General features: G+C 46.0%; 1 protein-coding gene across 1 annotated transcript in view; it reads right to left on the bottom strand.

Annotated features, from left to right (window-relative positions):
• RC3H2 (ring finger and CCCH-type domains 2) overlaps window positions 1–9,968 on the bottom strand; it is a 46,532-nt gene extending 36,564 nt beyond the window's left edge. Inside the window, exon 1 of the mRNA XM_038745040.1 lies at window positions 9,850–9,968. The gene's annotated coding sequence lies outside the window, so the exon portion shown is untranslated. The remainder of the gene's footprint in view (window positions 1–9,849) is intronic.
• Window positions 9,969–21,081: the final 11,113 nt, after the last annotated feature.

The raw sequence follows: 21,081 nt of genomic DNA, 5'->3' as shown, positions 1-21,081 counted from the left end.
CGTTCATTTACCTGGTTTCCAAGATTCTGAATTTTCACCTGATTGAAGAACAACATATTACTGGTAAAGTTCTAAATTTTACTTATCTTGAAGCTGACTGAGGCATGACCGAAGCTATACGTTCACCTCATGCTTATCAGGATGTAAACTTCTTTTGCGGGTCAGTTTCCTAACCTGTTAAAATAAATGGAGCTAACAAAATGAAGCGCTTCATAAAGATTGGTATATTAATAGTGCTTCATAAGCATAAGTATTAAAAAATAAATTTTATCACTCAACACTTGTCGCTATACTTCAGTCCAACAGTGGTTTATTGTGGCACAAGTTTCACTTTCGTCATATTTTCTTTAGAAGTAGTAACAGTATTTATTAAGCACTTACTATGTGCTGAGCTCTGAGCCCTGGGAAAGAGAACACAGGTGGAAGTTAAACATGGAACCTATCCCTCGAGGGCCTCATTTTCTTAACCTTAAAGAAAAAGTTTAACACTAGGCTACTCTTTTCCCTGTCATTAGACAAAATCCTTGAAATCACCCATCTTCATATGCATGGAAATACTCTTCAAATAAAAATATCACAAACTAATCTTGAAGAACTCCTTGATTAGGTCTGCCAAACCCAACTTTTCTTTTTTTTTCTTCCAACCTTACATGGCTGTAAAGGTGTTAAAGATTAGGAAACTGAGTTATTGAGGGGAGTGACTGGAAACAGTCTTTTCATATTTCGGGAAAATGGCATTATATTTGAAAGAAATTTTAAATAATCCTCCTTGAAGTTTTGGTCAAATGAACTACAAAACCATGAGAATAATCTTGTGGTTTCAAGTCTGGACCAAACTCCTCTGAGAAGTGTTTCAAAATGAGCATGCAGAACAAACGCCAATTTTAAAGATCAACCTATTTCAGCTTTCTAATTCATCTAGCAGATAAATCATCTGGAGTCACTGTATGGATGATGAATAAATTTTTCTGAGGTCACTTTTCAGTTAAGATTACTTTCTCTACAAGTGGGTGGCACAGCAGATCATAAATCTTGGGATGATTTCCATGTCAACTTCCTGCTGGTTCTTATCATTTTCAAGATTACACATTCCTTCTGTATTTTCTGAAAGATCTCCAAATCCTATTTATTGTTTTACCACAAGAAGCCAAAGGGGGAAAGTTCTTTCCTAATATCCTAATATAATACCACACTTTCTGGCTGTTAAAATACGAACTGTAAAACGCGAGTTGAAAACTGAAAATAATACATACTCGTTCAAGTTAGCACACCAAGTAATATCCACTAATATATTGATCATTGTGACAGAAATTAAAGCTAGGCAATCACTTCACTGATAGGCTAATCATGACAGAAAAATGTATTATGGAATTTTGTTTTCATCTATCGGTTTTTATTGAAATAATTTATTCTTTGGACAGGAGAACTGTGATGCCCTAAGGCAATTATCACTATAGTACAAAGTTCAAAGGGCCCTGACTGAAATATATTATTGTTCTAAAATAGCAGGGAAGAAATTTGAAGGTGAGAATGTCAGTTACTTTCATGGTACTATAAGCCAAAGAGAATCTCAAGGAAGATGCCATCATGAATGTTTCCTGTTGTACATTAACTTTAAGTTGACTAGTTTCATTTCTTAATATTGTTCAGGTGTTTTGATGATTCAACATTAAAAGGGGAAACATTTATACTTCCATGTCAGACCAAAGAGGTCAGTAAAAATTGAACTGTTATGTGGTCAAAATCTCAGCCACTGGCCGCCAATGAAAATTCCTAGTTTTCCTTGTACAAAATGTGGGAATCGGAGCCAAAAACAGATAAACCAATAACAAGAGAGATACCCCTTCCCCAAAATGGAGAAATACACCTCTTCTTTTGAAGGTGGAAAGAAAAACAAAGGAATACAATAATAAAATTGGAAATCCACAGAACTATTTGGCAAAGAATGTAAATTCGTTCCAAGTCAGATAAAGACTGAAGACTTTACAAATGGAGCCTAGCTTTTAAAAACCTAATAACTAGTACCTAGAATTTTAACAATTCAGTCAGATGGTATGGTAAATTTGGTGACACCTATCTCTAAACACTGAACACATTTTCATCTGATTATTTTTCTAAACCCTAATAAGACCACGGGAAGGTTACTGATTATTTTTCTAAACCCTAATAAGACCACGGTAAGGTTACGGACGATTATTTTTCTAAACCCTAGTAATCAATCAATCGTATTTATTATAATGATGGCATTTATTAAGCGCTTACTATGTGCAAAGCACTGTTCTAAGCGCTGGGGAAGTTACAAGGTGCTCAGGTTGTCCCACAGGGGGCTCGCAATCTTCATCCCCGTTTTACAGATGAGGGAATTGAGGCACAGAGAAGTGAAGTGACTTGCCCAAAGTCACACAGCTGACAAGTGGCGGAGCCGAGATTTGAACCCATGACCTCTGACTCCAAAGCCCGGGCTCTTTTCCACTGAGCCATGCTGCTTCTCTATTCATTCATTCAGTCGTATTTATTGAGCGCTTACTGTGTGCAGAGCACTGTACTAAGCGCTTGGGAAGTACAAGCTGACAACTATATATAGAGACAGTCCCTACCCAACAGTGGGCTCACAGTCTAGAAAGGTTACTGGCTATGGTATGGGCGGGGGGAAAAAAAAAATGCAACAGCAAGGGAGTGGTTGGACTATCTAGCAGGAGATAGGGGTTCGTCCCCCTCTCCATCCCCCCATCTTACCTCCTTCCCTTCCCCACAGCACCTGTATATATGTATATATGTTTGTACATATTTATTACTCTATTTATTTATTTATTTATTTTGCTTGTACATATCTATTCTATTTATTTTATTCTGTTAGCATGTTTGGTTTTGTTCTCTGTCTCCCCCTTTTAGACTGTGAGCCCACTGTTGGGTAGGGACTGTCTCTATATGTTGCCAAGCGCTTAGTACAGTGCTCTGCACATAGTAAGCGCTCAATAAATACGATTGATTGATTGATTGATTGACTGAATAGCTCTGCGAATATTAAAGGAGAAGAAAAGTATGAATAGCGTGTCCTTTTTCTTCTCTAAAAATTTTGAAAGGTGCCGGGTTCAGCTGGAGGAAGGGGGGGGAGGGGTAAGAGAGCTATGTTTAGACCTTCTGTAATGTTTCTAATCCTGAATTTGGGGCTATTTTTCGGCTTCTCTCCCTCCCTCCAGATGCGACCCGTTTGCATCACTGAAACGAAAGTGGGGGGGGGGGGGGGGGGGGGGGAAGAAAAACCCCGTTGACTCCCGTCCTCGGGGAGCCTCAGACATTTCTCCGGGCCCAGTCCCCGTCCAGGGCAGTTGTTTTAAAACGGGCTGAAACAATGATGCTTCTGCCGGCTCCTCTAAGATGGTGGAGGGCTCTCCCCAAGAGGCTCTCCTCCACAAGGGGAAGGAAAAAATGAGGAAAACCCTCCCCTAACAAAATGCCTTGACTCCATTTCATTGCCATGGTTGCAGTGCCAACACCTGGGACCACCCCTCCTCTCCGCCTTTGCTGAGGAAAGCGTTGAGAGGGGGGCCTGGGCCCCTCTTTCGTGGCAGGGCCCGCCACGGGAGGCTGGTCCTTCTCCTCCTCCTCTTTCTCCTGGGATTCATTCAGTCAGTCCTATTTATTGAGCGCTGACTGTGCGCGGAGCACTGGACTAAGCGCTTGGGAGAGTGCAAACCTGCAGCATTATAGAGGCCAACAACGGGCTCACAGTCTAGAAGGGGGAGATCTCCCCCAGCCGTTAGAACAGTGCTTGGTACTCAGTAAGCGCTTAACAAATACCATCATTATTATTATGATTATTGTGATGATTATTGTTGTTATTTAACGGGCATCTCCCCTTTTTCTCTGCTCTCCGGGGTTGGAGGGTGGGGGGCCCGCGGCTGCTCCCTCTCCCAGGAGTCGGGCCGGTTGGGGTGGGGGGGAGAAAAGCGGGGTTCTGTGAGCTGTTCATTCATTCATTCATTCATTCAATCGTATTTATTGAGCGCTTCCTGTGTGCAAAGCACTGGACTAAGCGCTTGGAAAGGACAAGTCGGCAACATAGAGAGGCGGTCCCTACCCAACGCCGGGCTCACCGTCTAGAAGCAGGGTGGCTCAGTGGCCCGGACTTGGGAGTCGGAGGTCGTGGGTTCTAATCCCGACTCCGCCACTTGTCAGCTGGGTGACTTTGGGCAAGTCACTTCACTTCTCTGACCCTCAGTGCCCTCATCTGGAAAATGGGGATGAAGGCTGTGAGCCCCATGGGGGACAACCTGCTCACCTTGTATCCCCCCGGCGCTTAGAACAGTGCAAGGCGCATAGTAAGTGCTTAAATACCGTCATTATTTATTTATATTCTCTGGGCCTCAGTGCCCTCATCTGTCAAACGGGGATGACGACTGTGAGCCCCATGGAGGACCTGATCACACTGTATTCCCACCCCCACCCCCCGCACTTAGAACAGTGCTTGGCACATAGTAGGCGCTTAACAAATGCTATTATTATTAGAAGGGGGAAATGGACAACAGAACAAGTAGACAGGTGCCAAAACCATCAGAACAAATAGAAGTGTAGCTTTGTGCACATCATTAATAAAACAGAATAGTAAATATGTACAAGTAAAATCCATAGGGTAATAAACATGTACAAAAATATCCAAGGGGGAAAGGGACAGGAGGGAGGGAGGAGGAGAGAGGCCCCTCTAGACTGTGAGCCCGTTGTTGGGGGGGGGGGGGGACGGGACCATCTATGTTGCCGACTTGTCCTTCCCCAGCGCTTAGTACAGTGCTCCGCACACAGTCAGCGCTCAATAAATCCGATAGAATGAATCTGCTGCCGACTTGCACTTCCCCAGCGCTTAGTCCAGTGTTCCGCACACAGTAAGCGCTCAATACGATTGAATGAATTAATGCTGCCGACTCGTCCTTCCCAAACGCTCAGTCCAGTGCTCCGCACACAGTAAGCGCTCAATACGATTGGATGAATTAATGTTGCCAACTTGTCCTTCCCAAACACTTAGTCCAGTGCTCCGCACAGTCAGCGCTCAACTCATTCATTCATTCGTATTTACTGAGCACTGACTGTGTGCGGAGCACTGTACTGAGCGCTTGGGAAGTACAAGTTGGCAACATATTCATTCATTCAATTGTATGTATTGAGCGCTGATGGTGTGCGGAGCACTGTACAAAGGCTTGGGAAAGACAAGTTGGCAACAGTCATTCATTCAATCATACTTATTGAGTGCTGATGGTGTGCGGAGCACTGTACTAAGCGCTTGGGAAGGACAAGTTGGCAACATTCATTCACTAGTATTTATTGAGCGCTGTGTGCGGTACACTAATGATAATGATAATGACGGCATTTATTAAGCACTTACTATGTGCAAAGCACGGTTCTAAGCGCTGGGAGGTTCCAAGGTGATCAGGTTGTCCCACACGGGGGGCTCACAGTTTTCACCCCCATTTTCCAGATGAGGGAACCGAGGCCCAGAGAAGTGAAATGACTTGCCTACAGTCACACAGCTGACAGTTCAATCAATCGTATTGATTGAGCGCTTACTGTGTGCAGAACACTGGACTAAGCGCTTGGGAAGGACAAGTGAGCAACATACAGAGACGGTCCCTACCCAACAGCGCGCTCACGGACCCGGGATTTGAACCCATTCATTCAATCATTCAATCGTATTTACTGAGCGCTTACTGTGTGCAGAGCACTGGACTAAGCGCTTGGGAAGGACAAGCTGGCAACATATAGAGACAGTCCCTACATTCATTCATTCAATCGTATTTATTGAACGCTTACTGTGTGCAGAGCACTGGACTAAGCGCTGTGGGGAGGACAAGTGGGCAACGTAAAGAGGCGGTCCCTACCCAACAGCGGGATCACGGACCCGGGATTTGAACCCATTCATTCATTCAATCGTATTGACTGAGCGCTTACTGCGTGCAGAACACTGGGCTAAGCGCTGTGGGGAGGACAAGTGGGCAACGTAGAGAGACGGTCCCTACCCAACAGCGGGCTCACGGGCCCGGGATTTGAACCCATTCATTCATTCATTCATTCAATCGTATTGATTGAGCGCTTACTGTGTGCAGAGTACTGGGCTAAGCGCTTGGGAAGGACAAGCTGGCAACATCTAGAGACGGTCCCTACATTCATCCAATCGTATTTATTGAGCACTTACTGTGTGCGGAGCACTGGACTAAGCGCTTGGGAAGGACAAGTGGCAACACAGAGAGACGGTCCCTACCCAACAGCGGGCTCACAGACCCGGGACTTGAACCCATTCATTCATTCATTCACTCAACCGTATTTACTGAGCGCTTACTGCGTGCAGAGCACTGCGCTAAGCGCTGTGGGAAGTCCAAGTTGGCAACGTAGAGAGGTGGTCCCTACCCAACAGCGGGCTCACGGACCCGGGATTTGAACCCATTCATTCATTCATTCACTCAATCGTATTGACTGAGCGCTTACTGTGTGCAGAGCACTGGGCTAAGCGCTGTGGGGAGGACAAGCAGGCAACGTAGAGAGGCGGTCCCACGGACCTGGGATTTGAACCCATTCATTCATTCATTCACTCAATCGTATTGACTGAGCGCTCACTGTGTGCAGAGCACTGCGCTAAGCGCTGTGGGAAGTCCAAGTTGGCAACATCTAGAGCCCACTGTTGGGTAGGGACTGTCTCTATGTGATGCCAATTTGTACTTCCCAAGCGCTTAGTACAGTGCTCTGCACATAGTAAGCGCTCAATAAATACGATTGATTGATTGATTGATCTAGAGACAGTCCCTACATTCACTCAACCGCATTGACTGAGCGCTTACTGCGTGCAGAGCACTGGGCTAGGCGCTGTGGGGAGGACAAGTGGGCAACGTAGAGAGGCGGTCCCACGGACCCGGGATTTGAACCCATTCATTCATTCATTCATTCACTCAATCGCATTGATTGAGCGCTTACCGTGTGCAGAGCACTGGGCTAAGCGCTGTGGGGAGGACATGCGGGCAACGCAGAGAGGCGGTCCCACGGACCCGGGATTTGAACCCATTCATTCATTCGTTCATTCAGTCGTATTTACTGAGCGCTTACTGTGTGCAGAGCACTGGGCCAAGCGCTGTGGGGAGGACAAGCGGGCAACGTAGAGAGGCGGTCCCACGGACTCGGGATTTGAACCCCTTCACTCACTCATTCACTCAACCGTATTTACTGAGCGCTTACTGTGTGCAAAGCACTGGGCTAAGCGCTGTGGGGAGGACAAGCGGGCAACGTAGAGAGGCGGTCCCACGGACCCGGGATTTGAACCCCTTCACTCACTCATTCACTCAACCGTATTTACTGAGCGCTTACTGTGTGCAGAGCACTGGGCTAAGCGCTGTGGGGAGGACAAGCGGGCAACGTAGAGAGGCGGTCCCACGGACTCGGGATTTGAACCCCTTCACTCACTCATTCACTCAACCGTATTGACTGAGCAATGACTGCGTGCAGAGCACTGGGCTAAGCGCTGTGGGGAGGACAAGTGGGCAACGTAGAGAGGCGGTCCCACGGACCCGGGATTTGAACCCATTCATTCATTCATTCACTCAATCGTACTGAGCGCTTACTGTGTGCAGAGCACTGGGCTAAGCGCTGTGGGGAGGACAAGCGGGCAACGTAGAGAGGCGGTCCCACGGACTCGGGATTTGAACCCCTTCACTCACTCATTCACTCAACCGTATTTACTGAGCGCTTACTGTGTGCAGAGCACTGGGCTAAGCGCTGTGGGGAGGACAAGTGGGCAACGTAGAGAGGCGGTCCCACGGACCCGGGATTTGAACCCATTCATTCATTCATTCACTCAATCGTACTGAGCGCTTACTGTGTGCAGAGCACTGGGCTAAGCGCTGTGGGGAGGACAAGTGGGCAACGTAGAGGGGCGGTCCCACGGAGCCGGGATTTGAACCCATTCATTCATTCATTCACTCAACCGTATTTACTTAGCAATGACTGTGTGCAGAGCACTGGGCTAAGCGCTGTGGGGAGGACAAGTTGGCAACGTAGAGAGGCGGTCCCACGGACCCGGGATTTGAACCCATTCATTCATTCAATCGTATTGATTGAGCGCTTACTGCGTGCAGAGCACTGGGCTAAGCGCTGTGGGGAGGACAAGTGGGCAACGTAGAGAGGCGGTCCCACGGACCCGGGATTTGAACCCATTCATTCATTCATTCATTCACTCAATGGTACTGACTGAGCGCTTACTGTGTGCAGAGCATTGGGCCAAGCGCTGTGGGGAGGACAAGTGGGCAACGTAGAGAGGCGGTCCCACGGACCCGAGATTTGAACCCATTCATTCATTCATTCAATCGTATTGATTGAGCGCTGACTGTGTGCAGAGCACTGGACTAAGCGCTGTGGGGAGGACAAGTGGGCAACACAGTGAGACGGTCCCTACCCAATAGCGGGCTCAGGGACCCGGGATTTGAACCCATTCATTCATTCATTCACTCAATGGTACTGACTGAGCGCTTACTGCGTGCAGAGCACTGGGCTAAGCGCTGTGGGGAGGACAAGTGGGCAATGTAGAGAGGCGGTCCCACGGACCCGGGATTTGAACCCATTCATTCATTCAATCGTATTGATTGAGCGCTTACTGCGTGCAGAGCACTGGGCTAAGCGCTGTGGGGAGGACAAGCGGGCAACGTAGAGAGGCGGTCCCACGGACCCGGGATTTGAACCCATTCATTCATTCATTCATTCACTCAATCGTACTGAGCGCTTACTGTGTGCAGAGCACTGGGCTAAGCGCTGTGGGGAGGACAAGTGGGCAACGTAGAGAGGCGGTCCCACGGACCCGGGATTTGAACCCATTCATTCATTCATTCACTCAATCGTATTGACTGAGCGCTTACTGCGTGCAGAGCACTGGACTAAGCGCTGTGCGGAAGACAAGTCGGCAACGTACAGAGTCGGTCCCTACCCCACAGGGGGCCCACAGACCCGGGATTTGAACCCATTTATTCATTCATTCAATCGTACTGACTGAGCGCTTACTGCGTGCAGAGCACTGGGCTAAGCGCTGTGGGGAGGACAAGTGGGCAACGTAGAGAGGCGGTCCCACGGACCCGGGATTTGAACCCATTCATTCATTCACTCAATCGCATTGATTGAGCGCTGACTGTGTGCAGAGCACTGCGCTAAGCGCTGTGGGGAGGACAAGCGGGCAACGTAGAGAGGCGGTCCCACGGAGCCGGGATTTGAACTCATTCATTCATTCATTCATTCATTCACTCAATCGCATTTACTGAGCGCTTACTGTGTGCAGAGCACTGGGCTAAGCGCTGTGGGGAGGACAAGCGGGCAACGTAGAGAGGCGGTCCCACGGACCCGGGATTTGAACCCATTCATTCATTCATTCATTCAATAGTATTTATTGAGCGCTTACTGCGTGCAGAGCACTGTACTAAGCGCTGTGGGGAGGACAAGTGGGCAATGCAGAGAGGCGGTCCCACGGACCCGGGATTTGAACCCATTCATTCATTCATTCAATCGTATTGACTGAGCGCTCACTGCGTGCAGAGCACTGGGCCAAGCGCTGTGGGGAGGACAAGTGGGCACCGTAGAGAGACAGTCCCTACATTCACTCATTCAATCGTATTTATTGAGCGCTTACTGCGTGCAGAGCACTGGGCTAGGCGCTGTGGGGAGGACAAGCGGGCAACGTAGAGAGGCGGTCCCACGGAGCCGGGATTTGACCCCCGTCATTCATTCGTTCATTCACTCATTCATTCACTCATTCATTCACTCGTTCTGTGAGGGAGGCTGTTGACGGGGCGGGCCGGCCGGCCGGCCCCTCCTTCCCGTCTCCGGCCCTACCTGAGCGGGCCCGGAGGGCCCCCCGGCGGCGGCGGCGGCGTGGGGCGTGTCCGGCGGCAGGGACGCCTCCTGTCCCCGGGGCACAGCTCGGCGGCGTCGCCTCAGCCGACAACTCCATCGGGAGCCGCACGGAAAGCCCCCTTGGCGGCGGCGGCGGCGGCGGCGGCAGGAGCCGCGACGCCTCCTCCTCCTCCTCCTCCTCCACCTCTTCCTACTTCTCGCGAGAAAACGCCCCCTCCCACCCGCGCCCCGCTTCTCGCGAGACCGGCCGGCCGGCGCTCGACGCCCCTCCCCATCCCGCGCCCTCGCCCCAAGTCTCGCGAGACCAGCCGGCCGGCGCTCGACGCCCCTCCCCATCCCGCGCCCTCGCCCCAAGTCTCGCGAGACCTGCCGGCCGGCGCTCGACGCCCCTCCCCAACCCGCGCCCTCGCCCCAAGTCTCGCGAGACCGGCCGGCCGGCGCCCGGCGCCCTCCTCAACCCGCCCCAAGTCTCGCGAGAGCGGCCGGCCGTCGCTCGTCGGGGGGCGACCGCTTTAATCATTTCATCGTAATTTAATAATTGATGATAATGATCATTTAATAATAATTATGAATAATAATAATGATAATGATGGCGTTTATTAAGAACTTACTATGTGCCAATCACTGTTCTAATGATAATGATGGCATTTATTAAGAACTTCCTATGTGCCAATCACGGTTCCAATAATAATAATAATAATAATGATGGCGTTTATTAAGCGCTTACTATGTGCACATCACAGTTCTAATAATAATAATGATAATGATGGCATTTATTAAGCGCTTATGTGCACATCACTTCTAATAATAATAATGATGGCATTTATTAAGCGCTTACTATGTGCACATCACTGTTCTAATAATGATAATGATGGCATTTATTAAGAACTTACTATGTGCCAATCACTGTTCCAATAATAATAATAATAATAATAATAATAATGGCATTTATTAAGCGCTTGCTATGTGCACATCACTGTTCTAATAATAATAATGATAATGATGGCATTTATTAAGAACTTACTATGTGCCAATCACTGTTCCAATAATAATAATAATAATAATAATAATAATGGCATTTATTAAGCGCTTGCTATGTGCACATCACTGTTCCAATAATAATAATGATAATGATGGCATTTATTAAGCGCTTACTATGTGCACATCACTGTTCTAATAATAATAATAATGATAATGATGGCATTTATTAAGCACTTACTATGTGCCAATCACTGTTCCAATAATAATAATAATAATAATGATGGCATTTAAGAACTTACTATGTGCCAATCACTGTTCCAATAATAATAATAATAATAATAATAATAATAATGGCATTTATTAAGCGCTTACTATGTGCACATCACTGTTCTAATAATAATAATGATAATGATGGCATTTATTAAGAACTTACTATGTGCCAATCACTGTTCCAATAATAATAATAGTAATGATGGCGTTTATTAAGCGCTTCCTATGTGCCAATCACTGTTCCAATAATAATAATGATAATGATGGCATTTATTAAGCACTTACTATGTGCCAATCACTGTTCCAATAATAATAATAATAATGATGGCATTTATTAAGTGCTTACTATGCGCAAAGCACTGTTCTAATAGTAATGATAATGGCATTTATTAAGCGCTTGCTATGTGCACATCACTATTCCAATAATAATAATGATAATGATGGCATTTATTAAGCGCTTACTATGGGCCAATCACTATTCCAATAATAATAATGATAATAATAATAATGGCATTTATTAAGCGCTTACTATGTGCCAAGCACTGTTCTAATAATAATAATGGCATTTATTAAGCGCTTGCTATGTGTAAAGCACTGTTATAATAATAATAATAATAATGATGGCATTTATTAAGCGCTTACTATGTGTAAAGGACTGTTCCAATAATAATAATAATAGTAATGGTGGCATTTATTAAGCGGTTACTATGTGCAAAGGACTGTTCCAATATTAATAATAATGATGGCATTTATTAAGCGCTTATTATATGCAAAGCACTGTTCCAATAATAATAATAATGATGGCATTTATTAAGCGCTTACTATGTGCAAAGCACTGTTCCAATAATAATAATAGTAATGATGGCATTTATTAAGTGATTACTATGTGCAAAGCACTGGTCCAATAATAAAAGTAATAATGGCATTTATTAAGCACTTACTATGTGCAAAGCACTGTTCCAATAATAATAATAATGATGGCATTTATTAAGCGCTTACTAAGTGTTCCAATAATGATAATAATAATAATAATGATGGCATTTATTAAGCGCTTACTATGTGCAAAGCACTGTTCCAATAATAATAATAATGGCATTTATTAAGCGCTATGGGCAAAGCACTGTTCCAATAATAATAATGGCATTTATTAAGCGCTTACTATGTGCAAATCACTGTTCCAATAATAATAATAATGGCATTTATTAAGCGCTATGGGCAAAGCACTGTTCCAATAATAATAATGGCATTTATTAAGCGCTTACTATGTGCAAAGCACTGTTCCAATAATAATAATAATGATAATAATAATAATGGCATTTATTAAGCACTTACTATGGGCAAAGCACTGTTCCAATAATAATGATGGCATTTATTAAGCGCTTACTCAGTGCAAAGTACTGTTCTAAGCACTGGGGAGGTTCCAAGGTGATCAGGTTGTCCCACGTGGGGCTCACAGTCTTCATCCCCATTTTCCAGATGAGGGAACTGAGGCCCAGAGAAGTCAAGCGACTTGCCCCAAGTCACACAGCTGACAAGTGGCGGAGCCGGGATTTGAACCCACGACCTGTGACTCCAAAGCCCGGGCTCTTTGCACTGAGCCACGCTGCTTCTCTCATTTCATTCAGTCGTATTTACGGAGCGCTTACTGTGTGCAGAGCACTGTACTAAGCGCTTGGGAAGGACAAGTTGGCAACATAGAGAGACGGTCCCTACCCTGTACTATACTGTCCCAGGCTCTCAGTACAGTGCTCTTAAACACAGTAAGTGTTCAATGATACTACTGACTGAATGACTGCTGTCGAGCCTAAACCTCCCGTTGCCATCTCAGCCCATGTCCTCTTGTTCGGCCTTCTGAAAAAATGGAAAACCGGTGACTACTGTTCTATTTATTAAGCGCTTACTATATGCAAAGCACCGTACTAAGCGCTGGGGAGGTTACAAGGCGATCAGTTTGTCCCATGGGGGGCTCACACTCTTAACCCCCATTTCAATAATAATAATAATAATAATAATGCTCACACTCAACCCCCATTTCAATAATAATAATAATAATAATAATAATGGCATTTATTAAGCGCTTACTATATGCAAAGCACCATTCTAAGCGCTGGGGGGATACAAGGTGATCAGGTTGTCCCACGGGGGGCTCACAGTCAACTCCCATTTCAATAATAGTAATAATAATGATGGCCTTTATTCATTCATTCAATCGTATTTATTGAGCGCTTACTGTGTGCAGAGCACTGGACTAAGCGCTTGGGAAGGACAAGTTGGCAACATATAGAGACGGTCCCTACCCAACAGCGGTAAGCGCTTACTAAGTGCTAAGCACTGTTCTAAGCGCTGGGGAGGTTACAAGGGGATCAGGTTGTCCCACGGGGGGCTCACACTCAACCCCTATTTCAATAATAATAATAATGATGATGGCATTTATTAAGCGCTTACTATATGCAAAGTACCGTTCAAAGCGCTGGGGAGGTTATAAGGGGATCAGGTTGTCCCACAGGGGGCTCACAGTCAACCCCCATTTCAACAATAATAATAATAATAATAATAATAATAATAGCATTTATTAAGTGCTATGTGCAAAGCACCGTTCTAACCGCTGGGGAGGTTACAAAGTGATCAGGTTGTCCCACGCGGGGCTCAGTCTTAACCCCCATTTTAATAATAATAATAACAATGATAATAATGGCATTTATTAAGCAGTTACTATGTGCAAAGCACCGTTCTATGCGCTAGGGAGGTTACAAGGTGATCAGGTTGTCCCACGGCGGGCTCACACTCGACCCCCATTTTAATAATAATAATAATGATGGCATTTATTAAGCACTTACTATGTGCAAAGCACCGTTCTAAGTGCTGGGGGGATACAAGGTGCTCAGGTTGTCCCACGGGGGGCTCATAGTCAACCCCCATTTCAATAATAGTAATAATAATGATGGCATTTATTAAGCACATACTATGTGCAATGCACTGTTCTAAGCGCTGGGGAGGTTACAAGGTGATCAGGTTGTCCCACGCAGGGCTCACAGTCTTAACCCCCACTTTAATAATAATAATAATAATAATGATGGCATTTATTAAGCGCTAACTATATGCAAAGCACTGTTCTAAGCGCTGGGGAGGTTACAAGGTGATCAGGTTGTCCCACGGGGGGGCTCACAGTCTTCATCCCCATTTTACAGATGAGGGAACTGAGGCCCAGAGAAGTGAAGTGACTGGCCCAAAGTCACACAGCTGATAATTGGCGGAGCAGGGATTTGAACCCATGACCTCTGACTCCAAAGCCCGGGCTCTGACCACTGAGCCACACTGGGAATGGCCTCCTTCCCTTTACCATCCCCACTTAGAGTTGCCCAACTCTCTCAGTTTTCCCAGTTCTTACTCGTTGTAGGCCATTCCTGGTATACTTATCATTCATTCATAGGAATTTGTTGAGCACTTAGAGAAGCATTGTGGCTCAGTGGCAAGAGCTTGGGCTTTGGAGTCAGAGGTCATGGGTTCTAATTCCGACTCTGCCAACTGTCAGCTGTGTGACTTTGGGCAAGTCACTTTGCTTCTCTGGGCCTCAATTGCCTCATCTGTAAAATGGGGATTAAGCCCGTGAGCCCCGTGGGGACAACCTGATCACCTTGTATCTACCCCAGTGCTTAGAACAGTGCTTTGCACATACTAAGCACTTAATAAATACCATCATTATTATTATTATTACTGTGGGAGGAGGACTGCTCCCCGGCTCCCTCCCTCTGCTCTACCCCCCTCCCCGCCCCACAACACTGGTGTATATCTGTACATACTTATTATTCTATTTTATTAATGATGTGTCTATAGCTATAATTCTGTTTATTCTGATAACCCTAATAATTTTGGTATTTGTTAAGCACTTACTATGTGCAAAGCAGTGTTCTAAGTGCTGGGGAGGATACAAGGTGATCAGGTTGTCCCACGGGGGGCTCACAATCTTAACCCCCATTTTACAGATGAGGTAACTGAGGCACAGAGAAGTGAGGTGACTTGCCCAAAGTCACACAGCTGACAAGCAGCGGAGCAGGGATTTGAACCCATGACCTCTGACGCCCAAGCCTGGGATCTTTCCACTGAGGCACGCTGCTTCTCTGCTGCTTCTGATGCCTGTCTACTTGTTTTGTTGTCTCCCCCTTCTAATAATAATAATAATGGTATTTGTTAAGTACTTACTATTCAGCGTTTAGAACAGTGCTTGGCACATAGTAAGCACTTAACAAATACCATTATATATATATATATATATATATACACACACATATATATATATATATATATATACACACACATATATATATATACCAAGCACCAAGCACTGTTCTAAGCACCGGGGGGATACCAGGTAATCAGGTTGTCCCACATGGGGCTAACAGTCTTAATCCCCATTTTACAGATGAGGTAACTGAGGCCCAGAGAAGTGAAATAACTTGCCCAAAGTCACACAGTTGACAGTTGGCAGGTACGGGATTAGAACCCACGACCTCTGACTCCCAAGCCCGGGATCTTTCCACTGAGCCACGCTGCTTCTCTGTTTCTAGACTGTGAGCCTGCTGTTGGGTAGGGATTGTCTCTGAAGCCGAATTGTACCTTCCAAGCACTTAGTGCAGTGTTCTGCACACAAAGCGCTCTTATTTATTCATATATAATATATTTATTATATAACTGAATGAATGAGGACTGTACTAAGCACTTGGAAAGTACTAAACAGCAATAGACAATCCCTGCCCACAATGGGCTTACTACTACTAATACTTCTAATATAATAATAACGGTATTTGTTAAGCGTTTACTATGTGCCAAGCACTCTTCTAAGCACTGGGGTAGATACAGAGTTATCAGTTTGTCCCACGTGTTGCTCACAGTCGTCATCCCTATTTCACAGATGAGGTAACTAAAGCACAGAGAAGTGACTTGGCCAAGGTCACACAGCAGACAACTGGCAGAGTGGGGATTAGGCTCAGTGGCCAGAGCACGGGCTTGGGAGCCAGAGGTCATGGGTTCTAATCCCACCTCCGCCACTTGTTGGCTGTGTGACTTTGGGCGAGTCACTTCACTTCTCTGTGCCTCAGTTACCTCATCTGTAAAATGGGGATTAAGATTGCGAGCCCCACGTGGGACAACCTGATCACCTTGTATCCCCCCAGCACTTAGAACAGTGCTTTGCACATAGTAAGTGCTTAGTAAATACCCAAAAAAACCCACCCCACATCCTCTGACTCCCAAGGCCTTGCTCTTTCCACTTAGCCACGCTGCTTCAAGGGAGGGGAGAGGGACATCAAAACAAGTAAACCGGTATCAATAAATAGAATTACAGATACAAAATGGACCAATAATTTATTGCTATATGTGTGTGTGTACATATACATATATATGTACACGAGTGCTGTGAGGTGAGGAGAAAGGGGGAAGAGCTGAGGAAAAGGGGGCTTAAATCAGGGAAGGCCTCTTGGAGGAGGTGAGCCTCCAATAGGGCTTTAAAGGAGGGGGAAGAGCGATTGGAGAATTTGAGGAGGAAGGGTGCTCTGAGCAACGGGTCGACGGTGAGACATGGAGGCCCAGTGAGAAGATGAGCACCAGAGGAGTGGAGTGTGCGGACTAGGATGGAGAAGAAGAGAATGGAGGTGAGGTAAGAAGGCTATCCTACACCTCCCACACTGAGGGACAGGGCCCACGTCTCAATCGCCATGTGTATGTTTGGCAACATCTGTGTATTTGTTCCAGTCCCTTTTACATTCATTCACTCATTCAATCGTATTTATTGAGCGCTTGCTGTGTGCAGAGCACTGTACTAAGCGCTTGGGAAGTCCAAGTTGGCAACGTATAGAGACGGTCCCTACCCAACAGCGGGCTCACAGTCTAGAAGGGGGAGACAGAGAACAAAACAAAACATATTAACACAATAAAATACATAGAATAAATATGTACGAATAAAATAAATAAGAAATATGTACAAACATATATACATATATACAGGTGCTGTGGGGAGGGGGAGGAGGGGGCGGAGGGGGCTCAGTCTGGGAAGGCCTCCTGGAGGTGGTGAGCTCTCAGTAGGGCTTTGAAGGGAGCTTGGGAGAGTACAATATAACAAATAGACCTTTCCAGACTGAGCCCCTTCCTTCCTCTCCCCCTCGTCCCCCTCTCCATCCCCCCCCATCTTACCTCCTTCCCTTCCCCACAGCACCTGTATATATGTATATATGTTTGTACATATTTATTACTCTATTTTACTTGTACATATCTATTCTATTTTGTTAGTATGTTTGGTTTTGTTCTCTGTCTCCCCCTTTTAGACTGTGAGCCCACTATTGGGTAGGGACCGTCTCTATATGTTGCCAACTTGTACTTCCCAAGCGCTTAGTACAGTGCTCTGCACACAGTAAGCGCTCAATACGATTGATGATGAAATAGACACATTCCCTGCCCATAATTAGCTTAGTGCTCTGCACGCAGTCAGTGCTCATTCATTCAATCGTATTTATTGAGCGCTTACTGTGTGCAGAGCACTGTACTAAGCGCTTGGGAAGTGCAATTTGGCAACACAGAGAGACGGTCCCTACCCAACAGTGGGCTCACAGTCTAGAAGGGGGAGACAGAGTTTCATTGCCTGCTACCGTGATTCTGGGTGGTTCAAACTCAGCCTCAAGGATATTTGTGGGAAGGGCTCACCTCACACAAGGAACCTCAATGGGGAAAGGCCCTAACCCTGTTGTCAGGCCCTACATAAGGTTTTCAGGGTAATCAATCAATCAATCAATCGTATTTATTTAGCGCTTTTCGTGTTTACTGAGCCCTTGCTGTGTGCAGAGCACTGCACTAAGCTCTTAGGAGAGTACAGTATAAGAGTTGATAGACACGTTCCTGGCCCAAAAGGAGTTTACAGGCTATACAGGGAGACATTCACTCATTCAGTCGTATTTATTGAGCACTTACCGTGTGCAGAGCACTGCACTAAGCTCTTGGGAGAGTACAATATAACAGAGTTGATAGACACGTTCCTGGCCCAAAAGGAATTTACAGGCTAGAGGGGGAGACATTCACTCATTCAATCGTATTTATTGAGCGCTTACCGTGTGCAGAGCACTGCACTAAGCTCTTGGGAGAGTACAATATAACAGAGTTGATAGACACGTTCCTGGCCCAAAAGGCGCTTACAGGCTAGAGGGGGAGACATTCACTCATTCAGTCGTATTTATTGAGCGCTTACCGTGTGCAGAGCACCGTACTAAGCGCTTGGAAAGTACAAGTTGGCAACACATAGAGACGATCCCTACGCAACAGCGGGCTCACAGTCTAGAAGGGGGAGACAGACAACAAAACAAAACATGTGGACAGGGGTCAAGTCATCAGAATAAATAGAAGTAAAGCTAGATGCACATCATTAACAAAATAAATAGAATAGTAAATATGTACAATCAATCAATCGTATTTATTGAGCGCTTATTGTGTGCAGAGCACTGTACTAAGCTCTTGGGAAGTACAAGTTGGCAACATATAGAGACAGTCCCTACCCAACAGTGGGCTCACAGTAAAATAAATACAGTAATAAATCCGTACAAACATACGTACGGGTGCTGCGGGGAGGGGAAGGAGGTAGGGCGGGGGGGATGGGGAGGGGGAGAGAAAAAGGGGGCTCAGTCTGGGAAGGTCTCCTGGAGGAGGTGAGCTCTCAGGAGGGCTTTGAAGGGAGGAAGAGACAGGCATTAAAATAAGTTAGATACGTACATAAGTGCTGTGGATAGAGCATGGTCCTGGGAAGTAGAAAGACCTGGCTTCTAACCCCAGCTCCCCCACTTCTGCTGTGTGACCTTGGACAAGTCACTTTCCGCTGTGCCTCCATTACCTTATCTGTAAAATGGGGATTAAGACCGTGAACCCCATGTGGGACACTGAGTCTGTATAACTTGGTTAGCTTGTATCTACCCCAGGACTTGGTAGCGTGCCTGGCACTAGCGCTTAAATACTATAAAAAAGAAAAACAATACAAATCCAAGTGCAAAGGCAGCGAAGAACGAAGAGGGAGCAGAGGAAATGAGGGTTTAGTCAGGGAAAGTCACTTGGAGATGCGATTTTAATAAGGCCTCGAAGGTGGGGAGAGCGGTGGCCTGTTAGATATGAAGCGGGGAGCGTTCCAGGCCAGAGGCAGGACATCATCAATCGTATTTATTGAGCGCTTACTGTGTGCAGAGCACTGTACTAAGGACATGGGTTGAAGGATCAGCGGCAAGATAGACGAGACAATGTACACTGAGTAGATTGGTGTCAGAGGAGCGAAGTGTGCAGTCTGGATTGCAGTAGGAAATCAGTGAGGTAAGATAGGTGGGGCAAGGTGATCGAGTGCTTTAAAGCTTTTGGGAAGGAGTTTCTATTTGATGCAGGAGGTGGATAGAGGTAACCCCTGGTAGCTCTTGAGTCGGGTAACGTGGACCGGACAGTGCTTTAGAAAAATGATCTGGGCAGTAAAGTATGGACTTTACCCAACAAGGGCTCACAGCCTAGAAGGGGGAGACGGACAACAAAACGAAACATGGAGACAGGTGTCAAAATCGTCAGAATAAATAGGGACCGTCTCTATATAATAATAATAATAATAATAATGATGGCATTTGTTAAGCGCTTACTATGTGCAAAGCACTGTTCTAAGCGCTGGGGGGGGATACAAGGTGATCAGGTTGTCCCACGTGGGGCTCACAGTCTTAATCCCCATTTTACAGATGAGGGGACTGAGGCTCCGAGAAGTTAAGTGACTTGCCCAAGGTCACACAGCAGACATGTGGCAGAGCTGGGATTCGAACCCCTGACCTCTTGACTCCAAAGCCCGTGCTCTTTTCACTGAGCCACGCTGCTTCTCTGATGCCATGCTTCTATATCTTGCCAACTTTTACTTCCCAGGCGCTTAGTGCAGTGCTCTGCACACAGTAAGCGCTCAATGGATACGATTGAATGAATGAATGAACAAATAGAATTATAGCTATATGCACATCATTAACAAAGTAAATAGAATAGTAAATCTGTACAAGTAAAATAGAGTAATAAATTGGTACAAACATATATACAGGTGCTGTGGAGAGGGGAGGGATGGGGAGGAGGAGAGGAAAAAAGTTGGGAGCCCCTTCCTTCCTCTCCCCCTCATCCCACTCTCCATCCCCCCCACCCCGTCTTACCTCCTTCCCTTCCCCACAGCACCTGTATATATGTATATATGTTTGTACATATTTATTACTCTATTATTTATTTTACTTGTACATATCTATTCTATTTTATTTTGTTAATATGTTTGGTATTGTTCTCTGTCTCCCCCTTCTAGACCGTGAGCCCACTGTTGGGTAGGGACCGTCTCTATGTGTTGCCAACTTGTACTTCCCAAGCGCTTAGTACAGTGCTCCGCACACAGTAAACGCTCAATAAATACGATTGATTGATTGATTGACTGTCAGGGGAGAAACAGGAGGCAGGGAGGTCAGTGAGGAGACTGATGCTGTAGCAAGGGGCTTGATAATGGTAATACTAATTGTGGTATTTGTTAAACACTTACTAGGTGCCAGGCACTGTCCTAAGCGCTGGGATGAACACAAGCAAATCGGGTTGGACACAGGGTAGATCTGAAAACATGGGATCCAAAATTGGAGGTGCCTCCTTTTGGCTTTTATAGCAGATTGGAGGGGGCGGGGGGCAATGCCACCTGATACTTTAGCAAGACTAAACAGGCTCCAGGGCCACGAAGGTTGGTTCACCTTTCTAATCTCCGGCATGACAGAGGGCCAGCGTGTTTTTCACTCAGATGGGAATAGGAGTGCCAGATTTCCTAACGACTGGATATAATTTAGCTTGCATCAACCTACCAAACTACTCTGTCACCCACAGTGAAAGGCTCTCTGAAAGGGTTTCTCTACTTTGCCTTTATCATCATCATCATCAATCGTATTTATTGAGCGC

This window comes from Tachyglossus aculeatus, chromosome 4 (genome assembly GCF_015852505.1).
Source record: "Tachyglossus aculeatus isolate mTacAcu1 chromosome 4, mTacAcu1.pri, whole genome shotgun sequence".
NCBI lineage: Eukaryota > Metazoa > Chordata > Mammalia > Monotremata > Tachyglossidae > Tachyglossus > Tachyglossus aculeatus.
The sequence above is the reverse complement of the archived record's forward strand: the minus strand, read 5'-3'. Positions and strand labels throughout refer to the sequence as shown.